Source organism: Cupressus sempervirens, unplaced genomic scaffold (assembly GCF_028749045.1).
Source record: "Cupressus sempervirens isolate cs-2001-9-10 unplaced genomic scaffold, ASM2874904v1 CseChr00s100001_01, whole genome shotgun sequence".
Lineage (NCBI taxonomy): Eukaryota > Viridiplantae > Streptophyta > Pinopsida > Cupressales > Cupressaceae > Cupressus > Cupressus sempervirens.
Genome location: NW_028322205.1, coordinates 6,397,625 through 6,411,518, shown reverse-complemented (window position 1 = coordinate 6,411,518; position 13,894 = coordinate 6,397,625).

Below are 13,894 nucleotides of genomic sequence, written 5' to 3'. Positions count from 1 at the left end.
AATCAAAAAATAACTCCACTAGTGGATAGAGCACAAAAAAATAGCCAAGTTCATAACAAGAATCATCAAAATCAGAGTCTGTATGAGCAAGAATGAGACATTTGAAAACTACATTCAAATTTGCGGCTGCCAACGAAGAGGGGTATGGTTGTAGCTTTGCATGCTCGATTCTAAAAAATATACAGCTTGCATACAAAATCTAAAAGATACCCAGATGGTTTTTCGAGGCTACGAACAAAACCCAAAAATCATTTTTCTTGTTGATGAACAAAAGATGTTGTTGTAGTGTAAATCAGATGCCTTTAACAGTAAAAAATGGCTCCAAAAATTAGAAAACGACCCCAGCAACCAAAATATGACATGCAAATGCTGGATCAGCTTCTTAAGTCCATCAATGGCATGCTGGAACCTGTAAAACTAATTGAAAACTCCAAATATGCAAGTTGGTTGTCAGATTTGAGATTGAAACCCTAGAGAAAAACTATTTTTGTCAAAACTTTTCTGATTCTCAAGATCATCCAAAGATGCAAGAGAAGAGCATACTTCACTTTTTAAAAAAAAAATACAATAAAGTTTATTTGCCCCCCCCTCCGAATCTCTGAAATAAGGAAACTAAAATCTACTCTTGCACATAGAAAAGCTCTGATACCATGTTAGAATCTGAAAAGATTAATAACCCAGAAAACTAGTGCAAAGAGTAAATATCTAAACTATGAATGCAAATGATACAAAATCAAAATAGCATCATAGAGTTAGTCTCCAAGAGAGTAATGCAAATGCTGGAAGCAAAATACCATTAAGAGGATACAAAAACAAGAGATGCAAATACAAGCCAGGTAGCATGCTTATATAGGCTAGGAAGAGGGAGGAGGTGGCAACACTAACCAATGAGGAGCAACCATCTATTGGACTAAAGATAGCAAAGTATATTCCCAAGATAGCTAATGGATGCTCACATCTAGGAAGGTGACACCTCACAACCATTCACCTAATAAGACATGCTTTATTAACCTAAGCGAGATTATTAAAAGTGTAGGAAAAACCTATCAAAATAGGAAAAATAAAAAACTACACTAACAATTTGATATTTTGATTCTAATTAATTAAATGTGAATTATTGAGGAAAAATGAATTAAATAAAAGAAAATTAGAAATTAAAATTAATAATAATAATAAAATAATAATAAAGTAATAAATAAATAATAATAATAAAAGTTATAAAAGTTAAAATGAAAGTTATAAATATTTAAATAGAAATTATATAAAAAGTGAAATTGGAGTTATAAGCTTGCATGGGAGTTAGCGCACTTCACTATTTCTCAAGTGTCAACAACACAGGGGTTAGTGCATCAATTAAGCACATGGTGTCTACAACCCTATGGCTTATCTTGAAGGATGAAAAAGACTCATGTTTAGTTGGTGACACCTTCCAATTGTTTCTAGAAGCATTCTAGATTTTTCTTGAAAGCTCTTTATATTCAGGCATTCATAGAAACATTAGAATAGCGTTTGGAGTGCAATTGGAGCATTGGAGGACTTGAGAATTCTGAAAAAGGCAGAAGCTTGCTCTACGGATTTTTCTGAGGAAGAGCGGTTTAGCATTAGAATGTGGGTAGATTGTTGTGATTTTACTTATGCTATTTTCGCATCATGCATTCCCTGTCTTCTTCGTGTCTTCCATATGTTTTCTGAGAAGTTTCATATTTATATGCATTCTCAATGTGGGTAGATTAATTTAATTGGAGAACTTTATATGCATTCTATATTACAAATATCTTATTCTTAATTGTAGATATAATCTTTGTGAAAAACATACATGGTTATATATTCAGATCTGCATACATATACATATACATATATATATATATATATATATATATATATATATATATATATATGCATATGTATACATTTATTATGAATCTATTATAAAATTTGAATATATATATATATATACATACATATATATATATATATATACTGATATATATATACATATATACCTATGTATATATAATGCACCAAATTGAGCGATTAATAAAATTGCAGTGGAAATTTGTCAATTTGCATCGCAATTTATATCGCATGGAATAATTTTATATATAATATGTCGTGGGCACGTTTCGTACCCCGTGTTGGCGGAAGGCAGAGGCCTACCGTCACAGGTGTGTGGCGACAGGGGTACTACGTACCCGCTATCAACGTAGTGCCTACAATCGTAGGTACTATGTACCGCAGCATGAGTTTGGGGGAGGTTTTTAATTGATGTTAATATGCAAAAAAAAATTAACAATAACGTTTATGTTAAAACTGTTACATACAATTCGATTCTAATGTGGTGTAGATCGAAATTGTCCATTCGATTTAATAAAAACGTAATACATATGTATGTATGTGTGTGTGTATATATATATATCTATGTATATATATATATATCTATGTATGTATATATATATATATATATATACATATATATATATATCTATGTATATATATATATGTATGTATGTATATATATATATATATATATGTATGTATGTATATATATATGTATATATATATATATATGTATATATATATATGTATATATATGTATGTATATATATATGTATGTATGTATATATGTAATATGTAAATGTGTTGTTTATAATTTAAGTTATTATTCTATCAATGGCTTATATTGATGGTTTATTTTCATAAGATGACTCTTTAATAATTTTCAACCGTTTAATAATTTAAATGTTTTAAATTATTAAATAAGGAATTGATAGTTGGGTGGGGGATGTATCAAACAAATGTTATTAATTGGAAAATGGTTTTTTTAAAATTCTAATAAGGAAAACTTTCATTCAAAACAATATATGTGTTCCTCCATTCATTCTTCATATTTGGAAACATAAACTGAGATCTCTACATTTAAACTCAAGTTGTAAAACCAAAACATGTGTTTGCATTGTGTATTCTTTATGCTATTGTTTTGGATTTTGGGTTGACTATTGTTGACTAGTATAGGACGTCTACCAGAGGCTTGGGAGTTATGTGAATGTAGTGACATGATGATGTTTTAATTTCGATCTGTATAAACCCAACCATGGTAATGTGATGGAATGCTCTATGTATTGGTTGTGATTACTGATTGTTATAGTTCAGATTCTTATGTATGAGACACTTGACTTAACCATTATTTTTTGTCATCGATCAGTTCTCCTTGGTTTTTTTTCTAATCACCATGATGGGACTATTATGTGGATTCATTTTGATTATGTCATGATGTGACATGTTTGACTCAACCATTTTTGGAGTCTTCGATCAGTTTGATTGAGATATATTTTGGTTATTGAGAACCATTGGATATTTGATTATCAGTGATACTTCAGTTGCCAATAGAGAGCTGTTGTGTTCATGATTTTCTATGGATGTTGCTCATGGAGATTTGATGCTTTATGCATATTTGATGATTTTTTTATGAATTATCTTTTGTGATTTTGAGATTTATGAGTCCATGAGCATTAGGGTAGGATATTTGCATGTAGTGACGAGAAGTGGCTTTCAATGGGGGTCGGGGCCCTAAGAGGCTACCAGGGTAACTCATTGTAAGTTGGATTAATAAGTGATAACATTCACACCTAATACTAACAGAATGAACCTAAAAAGATAAGTGTTTTGTTCTCGCCCATGCCTTGAGTGCTTGTACAAGCTAGGATGGGAGTAGTTAGACACATGGTTGCGACCTTGCATTCCGTAGCATGCCTCGTTAGTATGGGAGGATAATAGTGGCCACATTAAATCAGTATGGAGAAATGGAGTTTAGCTAACTACCAGGGTAACTTGTATGTGATAATTGTGATGACACTTTCCCACTTGCATAGTAGGTTCATGCATGTCATTGTGTGCCCCTGGGAATAGATGTCAGATTTTGTGTTTGGAACCTTTGAGTTAGTATACTTTTAGGATTCATGGACTTATAGAGATATGTACTATGTGATTTTGATAGCCTATTTGGGACTTGACATTATCTCCTTAGCATGGTGGGAGTGGTCCACTTAGGTACCATGTGGTCGGGTGGTAGTGTATTTTCCACACTTATCATTTTGAGATTCATTGAGACATCATGGCTGTTGCGTCCTTCATGATGGTGGATATGTATCCTTTTTCATTGATGATTAGCATATGTTAGATGATGTTATCTTATGCTTTTATTTGCATGTTAGATTACTTTCTACAAATGATGTTGTATTGATTAGGAGTGACATTCCTACTATGTAATACTGATGATCTCTTCGGTGATTTGGAATGTTACGCACGGAGGGATGGCTAGGATCCACGATTGTCTAAAGATGCTATTGACAGTTGGGAGGAACCGTGCACTTAGTTTATTATGTTGATCTTTATGATGGATGTATATGTTCTCTATCATTTGTATCATGTGTTTATCTCTACTTTGATGTATCATGGATTAGAGTAGGATGATGTACCTTATTCTATGTATGTATACTTTTTTATCTTGTCATACCCTATGACATGTACAGTGGATGATTGAGTATTTGAATGTAATGTATAAACATTAGACTTATCATTATTATTTCATGTGGATGTTGTGCTAGATGGATTCATGTATGTAATTCAACGTTAAGGTATCTTAAAGAATGTAATCTGTCATTTATGTTATGTTTACTTTTAGATGGACATTGCTATTGTTTCCGTTAATGTGAATAAGTTATATGTGATGTTTACCTCTATGGAAAAAAAAAATGCTACTAAACTTAGTGAAATTATAGGTTAATTCTTTGGATCCTTTGGCAAGGCATTACATTTGGTATCAGAGCTTGAGTTTCTACATTGGGAGCTCTGGGTATTTTGGAACAACTAGGACTATGAACTATTAAGTGTAATTTCCAAACTTGATCTAGGTGAATTGAAACACGGGACTCAAACTTTTACTTGGATATTTTTCATACTTCAACACTTAGTTTCAAAACTAGAAATTTTTACTTAAACTTAAACATATAAATTAACTTAGTAACTTGTACTATTGTAGGATGGTATATGTGACTAGGTCTTCTGTTAGAGGCCATGGTTGAGGTCGTGGAAGAGGTCGTGTCAGTGTCGATGAGTCTTCCCATGAGGGGTTGGCTCATGTAGAGAGTAGGGAAGAGCACTCTAGTAGGCAGCAGGAAGAGAGCCGTAGAGAGGACCAAGCTGAGTCTGAAGAGGTTGGCTTGAGGTAGATGATGCAGACTATTCTAGAATGTCTACCTCCTATTAAAGAACAACCTAAAGTGCATCAGATAGAACAAGAGCATAGACCCAAATCTAGAAGTCCTCAGAAGGAACGTCAGAGGTCCATTGTGTCCACTCAGATGAAGGATCTTTCAAGATCCAAGGTTAAGCCTTTTAATGGGAAAGGTTTTGGTTATATGGCCAAACAATGGCTTATCTCTCTCGACAAGATTTTTTCCATGCAAGAGTTCGATAGCAATGGTAAGGCAAGGTTTGCAACCACTAATCTAGAGAATTTTGGGGCCACTTGGTGGACGATGGAGGAGAAGAATTTGGGAATTGATATGAGCAGTGTTACTTAGGAGTTATTCCTAAAGAGTTTTTGTGAACGATTCCTACCAGAGGAATGGAAACAACAAAGGGCTGATGAATTTCATAATCTCAGGTAGTACACTTTGTCAATGACTGAGTATGAGCATAAGTTTTATGAGCTTATGCCTTTCTCAGGGTTCAGTGAAAATTCAGCTCAGTTGACACAACATTTTATTAGGGGTTTGAGTAACTGTATTATTGGGGGAGTTAAGGTATTTGAGCCAAAAACCCTCAAGGATGCAGTGCATCAAGCTATCCTTGTTGAGAAAAGTGTCAACCTTGGTCAAGGTGGTTTTGTAGGAGCGCCAGTGGCATCAGGAACTAAAAGCAACTACAATTCAGGTGGTAACAAGAAGTTTTCTTTTTCTAAGGGGAAATAGTATCAACAGTAGTCTCAACAGACACAGTAGCAGAAGGGCTCAAATTCTCAAGCTCAAGGTGGTGGCAAAGGTTCTAACACCAAGAACAACTACAATGCTCAACGTAATAAACAAAATCAAACCAATCAGCTAGCTCAAAGTAGCCAGTCTTTTGTGAGTAAGAATAGTCATCAACAATCAAATGTACCACCTATGGGAAGAGGACATTATGTAGCTCAGTGTCCTCAGTGAGCACCTCAATTTTTAGAACCTAGGCCTACAGTTTCAGAGCCTATAGTTGGTGATGCAGGTAGAGCTCATAGAGTATTTGTAGCAGTTGATCAGCGCAGGAAGATCATCAAGGAACAATGGTTGAAACCATAGGTGCTATTAGAGGTATATCTCTTTCAGTATTGTTTGATTCAGGAGCTACAGATTCATTTATTTCACCATTTATAGTTTCTAAGTGTAAGCTGGATGTAGTGAAGCAAGATCGTGGTTGGCAAGTGGAACTAGCCTCAGGCATTAAGGTCTCCACAGATTCTGTAGTTCATAAGTGTGGGCTTAGTTTAGGAAGATTTGTTATGACAGTGGTCTTCGAGTCATACCCCTTGGTTCCTATGATGTGGTTTTAGGCATGGATTGGCTTGGATCTCATAAAGCCAGTATAGATTGCAGGAAGAAGATTATTATGTGCCAAGATGACCAAGGGAATGATGTGCAGATAATTGGGATACCGAGGCCTATATCTCTGTGGATGATTTTTGCTATGCAATTGAAGTGAAGTTTCTATAAGGGATGTCAGATATCTATTGTTATGGTAAATGATCTTGATGAGGAAGATTCCATGAGGAAGACTTTGGATCACCCAATTTTGCAAGAGTATGAAGATGTTTTTCCAAGTGAGATTCCAGGCATGCCTCCAAAGAGGGACATTGATTTTAGTATTGATCTAATTCTTGGAGTGGAGCCTATCTCTAAAGCTCCTTATCACATGACTACTCAGGAACTGGGTGAGCTATGTCTTCAGCTAGAGGAACTTCTGGCCAAAGGGAGCATTCGACCTAGTGTATCACCATGGGGAGCTCCAGTGCCCTTTGTGAAGAAGAAAGACGGTTCTTTGCACCTTTGTATTAACTATAGATAGTTGAATAAGGTTACTATTAAGAGAAAGTATCCTTTACCTAGGATTGATGACTTATTTGATCAGATCAAGGGAGCTATAGTATTCTCCAATATTGATCTTAAGTCAAGATACCACCAACTTCGCATTAAGAAAGCAGATATACACAAGACTACTTTTCGAACTCGTTATGGGCATTATGAGTTCACAGTGGTACCTTTTGGATTGACTAATGCTCCATCGATTTTCATGAGTTTGATGAATGTTGTGTTCCAATCTTATCTAGAAAGGTTTGTACTCGTGTTTCTTGATGACATATTGATATATTCTAAGACTCATAAGGAGCATGAGGAACACCTGCAGTTGGTATTGCAGTGTTTAAGGGACAATCAGCTTTATGCTAATGCAGCTAAGTGTGAACTCTTCACATCGGAGATTCAATATTTAGGGCATGTTATTTTAGGTGATCGTATTTTAGTGGATCCTACAAGATTTAGGTGATAATAGATTCGCTGACACCAACTAATGTGTTAGAGATTCATAGTTTCATGGGTTTAGCTGGTTATTATTGCAGATTTGTCTAGAATTTCTCTAGGATAGCACATCCTATCACTTCTCTTCAAAGGAAAGGAAAGAATTTCATATGGATAGAGAAATGTGAGGAAGCTTTCCAGAAGCTCAAGAAGCTTTTGACCAGTGCATCGATTCTAGTTGTACCGGATCCAGGAGGTGATGTCATGGTATGTACAGATGCTTCTCTTGAAGGGATTGGGGCAGTGTTGATGCAGAATGGACGGGTGATTGCATATGAGTCATGCGAGCTCAAGGATCATGAGTTAAATTATCCTACACATGATCTTGAGTTAGTAGCAGTAGTTCATGCTTTGGCAAGGTGGAGACATTTCTTGTTGGGGCACAGGTTTGAGCTACATAGCAATCATCATAGTCTTCAGTACTCTTTTACTCAACTTAATTTGAATGCTCGCGAGAGGTCATGGATGGAGTTTCTATGTGAGTATGATTTTGAGGTTAAGTACATTCTAGGTAAGGAGAATGTGGTGGCAGATGCTTTGAGTTGCAGGAGACATGTGGCATCATCGATGACTCTTAGTGTGGATTTGAGGAGTTAGATTCTTCAAGCACTTCTTACGGATTCCTGGTATTAGGAAGTGTGTAGAGAGATTGATTCAGGAAGATCTTTGGAAGGTAAGTTTGCAGGTTATGTTTGAGAGTTAGATGGTCTTTTGAGACATTTTGGGAGGATTTATGTGCCATTTTCGGATGAGCTTCGCACCTTGATATTGGCAGAAGCCCATCGTACACCTTACTCAACACATCCAGGTGTCAAGAAGATGCATGCTAATTTGAGACATTTTTTCTTTTGGTCTGGGATGAAGTGAGATATTGCTGATTTTGTGGCTAGATGCCTTTAGTGCCAAAGAGTTAAGGCAAAACATCAGTACCCGACTGGACTTTTGCAGCCTAATCTCATTCCTTCTTGGAAGTGGGATATCATCTCCATGGATTTTATTGTAGGATTACCTATGACAGTTCAACATCATGATGCTATCATGGTCACTGTTGATCGGTTGACTAAGGTGGTGCATTTTTCACCGATTAGGTCTTCCTACATAGTAGCTTCTGTAGCTAATATCTTTATGCATGATATTGTGAGGTTACATGGTATTCCTAGAAAGATCATTTCTGACAGGAATCCTGTATTCACATCTGCATTCTAGACATCGTTGCAGCATGAGCTTGAAGCACAGTTAAACTTCAGTTCGGCATGTCATCCAAAGACTGATGATCAGACAGAGAGGGTGAATCAAGTTTTGGAGGATATGTTACAGATGTATGTGATGGATAGGCAGACACATTGGGAGGATTATCTCTACCTAGTGGAGTTTGTGTACAACAACAGATATCACAGTTCTATTGGTATGGCACCATTTTAGGCATTATATGGATGTCCTTGTCATACACCATTGAGTTGGGACAGTCATGAGGACCACATCCTGTTGGGTCCTGAGATGCTTCGTGATATGGAGCAACAGGTAGTGCGTATTCGTGAGCATTTCACTACACCACAAGATAGGCAGAAGAAGTATGCCGATACTCATAGGACTGATAAGCAGTTTGTTGTGGGTGATAAGGTTTTCTTGAGAGTGTGACTGTGAAAGAGTCTGATTCGATATGAAAAGTGTTCTAAGCTAGCACCTCGCTTTGTGGGACCATTCGAGATCCTAGAGAGGATTGGCCCGGTTGCTTACCGTCTTGCTCTACTGCCCAGCCTAGCTCGCATTCATGATGTTTTCCATGTTTCAATGCTTCGGCAGTATATTCCTGATATTGTACATGTTCTTGATTAGAATGCATTGTAGGTAGAGGATGGGTAGCTGGCTTTGGAGCTAGTTTGTATTCTAGAGCAGCGGGGGTTGACCCTCAGGGGTCGAACCATCGAGCAGGTAAGGGTCCAATGGGACCCTACTAATGATTGAGGGAGTTATATCCCTACTTTTTTGTAGGCTTCCAGGAGTAAGCCTAACCCAAGGCGGGGGGGGGGGGGGGGCGATGTAGTGCCTACCCTCAGACTATGATAGGCTAGTTTTATGTTGATGGATTAGTGGTATTTTTTTGACACTATCAGACATTATGTTATGGATTCAGTGGTTATATGATGAGATCATTTAGATTTTACATTTCATGCATACATGATGATCATTATACTATTTTCAATTATTATTGATGATTAGATGGATGGTTATTATCTTATGTGTTTTATTATGGATACTTACCCCATACTTGCATGTGTATGGTGTGCGTGTTTTCTTATTGTATGGCATTTCTGATGTGGTTAAGGAAGGGAGTCATAGTCACCTGCTTAGTCGAGATCTAGACGATGCACCACTTCCTGCCACTGTCTGTTTAGCTTACCATTATATATATTGTATATACATCCATGGTTTTTCTATAGGTTGCAGGTACCAGGTATCGACTTCCCTAAATTGCCAGGATGAGCATACCCTATTATACTATCTCAATGATAAGAAAAGAGAGATAAATTATTAATTCCAAATCCCAAACCTTTAAGCCAATTGTCCTAGTGAGGTAGGACAAGTATCTAGATATTTTACCCACTGAATGTTTCGGATGACATAATTCATGATTTTTAACCCTTTAGACTGATTTTGAGTGATTTGCTCTATTTTGGGTTTTCATATTTTATCTTGGAGGTCTATGGTGAATTTTCTATTAATTAAGTCTTAATAAATGGATTTAATTAATAAATTAATTATTTGAGAAGATTAATATTAAATATCATGTTATTTGATATTTTGATTTTAATTAATTAAATGTGAATTATTGAGGAAAAATGAATTAAATAAAAGAAACTTAGAAATCAAAATTAATAATAATAATAAAATAATAATAAAGTAATAAATAAATAAATAATAATAATAAAAGTTATAAAAGTTAAAATGAAAGTTATAAATATTTAAATAGAAATTATATAAAAAGTGAAATTGGAGTTATAAGCTTGCATGGGAGTTAGCGCACTTCTCTATTTCTCAAGTGTCAACAACACAGGGGTTAGTGCATCAATTAAGCACATGGTGTCTACAACCCTATGGCTTATCTTGAAGGATGTAAAAGACCCATGCTTAGTTGGTGACACCTTCCACCTATTTCTAGAAGCATTCTAGATGTTTCCTAAAAGCTCTTTATATTGAGGCATTCATAGAAGCATAGACATAGCGTTTGGAGCACAATTGAAGCATTGGAGGACTCCAGAATTCTGAAGAAGGGAGAAGCTTGCTCTGCAAATTTTTCTGAGGAAGAGCGATTTAGCATCAGAATCTGGGTAGATTCTTGTGATTTTACTTATGCTATTTTCGCATCATGCATTCCCTATCTTCTTCGTGTCTTCCATATGTTTTCTGAGAAGTTTCATATTTATATGCATTCTCAATGTGGGTAGATTAAGTTAATTGGAGAACTTTATATGCATTCTATATTGCAAATATCTTATTCTTATTTGTAGATATAATCTTTGTGAAAAACATACATGGTTATATATTCAGATCTGCATACATATACATATATATAAATATATATTTATATATATGCATACGTATACATTTATTAGGAATCTATTATAAATTTGAATATATATATATATATATACTAATATATATATATATATACTAATATATATATATATATATACATATATACATATATACCTATGTATATATAATGCATCGAATTGAGCGATTAATAAAATCGCAGTGGAAATTTATCAATTCGGATCACGATTTATATCGCATGGAATAAGTTTATATATAATATGTCGTGGGCACGTTTCATACCCTGTGCCGGCGAAAGGCAGAGGCCTGTTGTCGCAAGTCTGTGGTGACAGGGGTACTACGTACTCGTTGTCGGCGTTGTGCCTGCGACCACAAGTACTACGTACTGCAGCATGAGTTTGGGGGAGGTTTTTAATTGATGTTAATATGCAAAAAAAAGATAACAATAACATTTATGTTAAAATGGTTACATACAATTCGATTCTAATATGGTGTAGATCAAAATTGTCAATTCGATTTAATAAAAACGTAATACATATGTATGTATGTATATATGTGTGTGTGTGTGTGTGTGTGTGTGTGTGTGTGTGTATGTAATATTAAATGTGTTGTTTATAATTTAAGTTATTATTTGATCAAAGGCTTATATTGATGGTTTATTTTCATAAGATGACTCTTTAATAATTTTCAACTATTTAATAATTTAAATATTTTAAATTATTAAATAAGGAATTGATAGTTGGGTGGGGGATGTACCAAACAAATGTTATTAATTGTAAAATGGTTTTTTTTAAATTCTAATAAGGAAAACTTTCATTCAAAACAATATATGTGTTTCTCCATTCGTTCTTCATATTTGGAAACATAAATTGAGATCTCTACATTTAAACTCAAGTTGTAAAACCAAAACATGTGTTTGCATTATGTATTCTTTATGCTATTATTTTGGGTTTTGGGTTGACTAGTGTTGACTAGTATAGGACGTCTACCAGAGGCTTCGAGGTTATGTGAATGTAGTGACATGATGATGTTTTAATTTCGATCTTTATAAACCCAACCATGGTAATGTGATGGAATTCTCTATGCATTGGTTGTGATTACTGATTGTTATAGTTCAAATTCTTATGTATGAGACACTTGACTTAACCATTATTTTTGGTCATCGATCAGTTATCCTTGGGTTTTTTTTTAATCGCCATGATGGACTGTTATGTGGATTCATTTTGATGATTTCATGATGTGACATGTTTGACTCAACCATTTTTGGAGTCTTCGATTAGTTTGATTGAGATATATTTTGGTTATTGAGAACCATTGGATATTTGATTATCAGTGATACTTCAGTTGCCAATAGAGAGCTGTTGTGTTCATGATTTTCTATGGATGTTGCTCATGGAGATTTGATGCTTTATGCATATTTGATAATTTTGTTATGAATTATCTTTTGTGATAACATTGTAAGTTGGATTAATAAGTGATAACATTCACACCTAATACTAACAGAATGAACCTAAAAAGATAAGTGTTTTGTTCTCGCCCATGCCTTGAGTGCTTGTACAAGCTAGGATGGGAGTAGTGAGATGCATGGTTGCGACCTTTCATTCCGTAGTAGGCCTTGTCAGTATGAGAGGATACTAGTGGCCACATGAAATCAATATGGAGCCATGGAGTTTGGCTAACTACCAGGGTAACTTGTACATGACAATTGCGACGACTCTTTCCTGCTTGCATAGTAGGTTCCTACATGTCATTGTGTGCCTCTGGGAATAGATGTCAAATTTTGTGTTTGGAACCTTTGAGTTAGTATACTTTTAGGATTCCTAGACTTATAGAGATATGTACTATGTGATTTTGATAGCCCGTTTGGGACTTGAAATTATCTCCTTAGCACGGTGGGAGTGGACCACTTAGGTACCACGTGGTTGGGTGGTAGTGTATTTTCCACTCTTATCATTTTAAGATTCATTGAGACATCATGGCTGTTGCATCCTTCATGATGGTGGATATGTATCCTTTTTCATTGATGATTAGCATATGTTAGATGATGTTATCTTATGCTTTTATTTGCATGTTAGATTACTCTCTACATATGATGTTGTATTGATTAGGAGTGACATTCCTACTATGTAATACCGATGATCTCTTTGGTGATTTGAAATGTTACGCACGGAGGGATGGCTAGGATCCACGATGGTCTAATGATGCTATTGACGGTTGGGAGGAACCGTGCACTTAGTTTATTATGTTGATCTTTATGATGGATGTATATGTTCTCTATCATGTGTATCATGTGTTTATCTCTACTTTGTTGTATCATGGATTAGAATAGGATGATGTACCTTATTCTATGTATGTATATTTTTTTAGCTTTTCATACCATGTGACATGTATAGTTGATGATTGAGTATTTGGAATGTAATGTATAAACATTGGAATTATCATTATTATTTGATGTGGATGTTGTGTTGGATGGATTCATGTATGTAATTCAACGTTAAGGGATCTTAAAGAATGTAGTCTATTATTTATGTTATGTTTACTTTCAAATGGACATTGCTATTGCTTCCGTTAATGTGCATAAGTTATATGTGATGTTTACTTCTATGGAAAAAAAAAATGCTACTAAACTTAGTGAAATTCTAGGTTAATTCTTTGGATCCTTTGGCAGGGCAATACAGGAAAACCAATTCTGGTTTTGTTGAAGTTGGTTCCAAGTGGAATACCCATGTAAT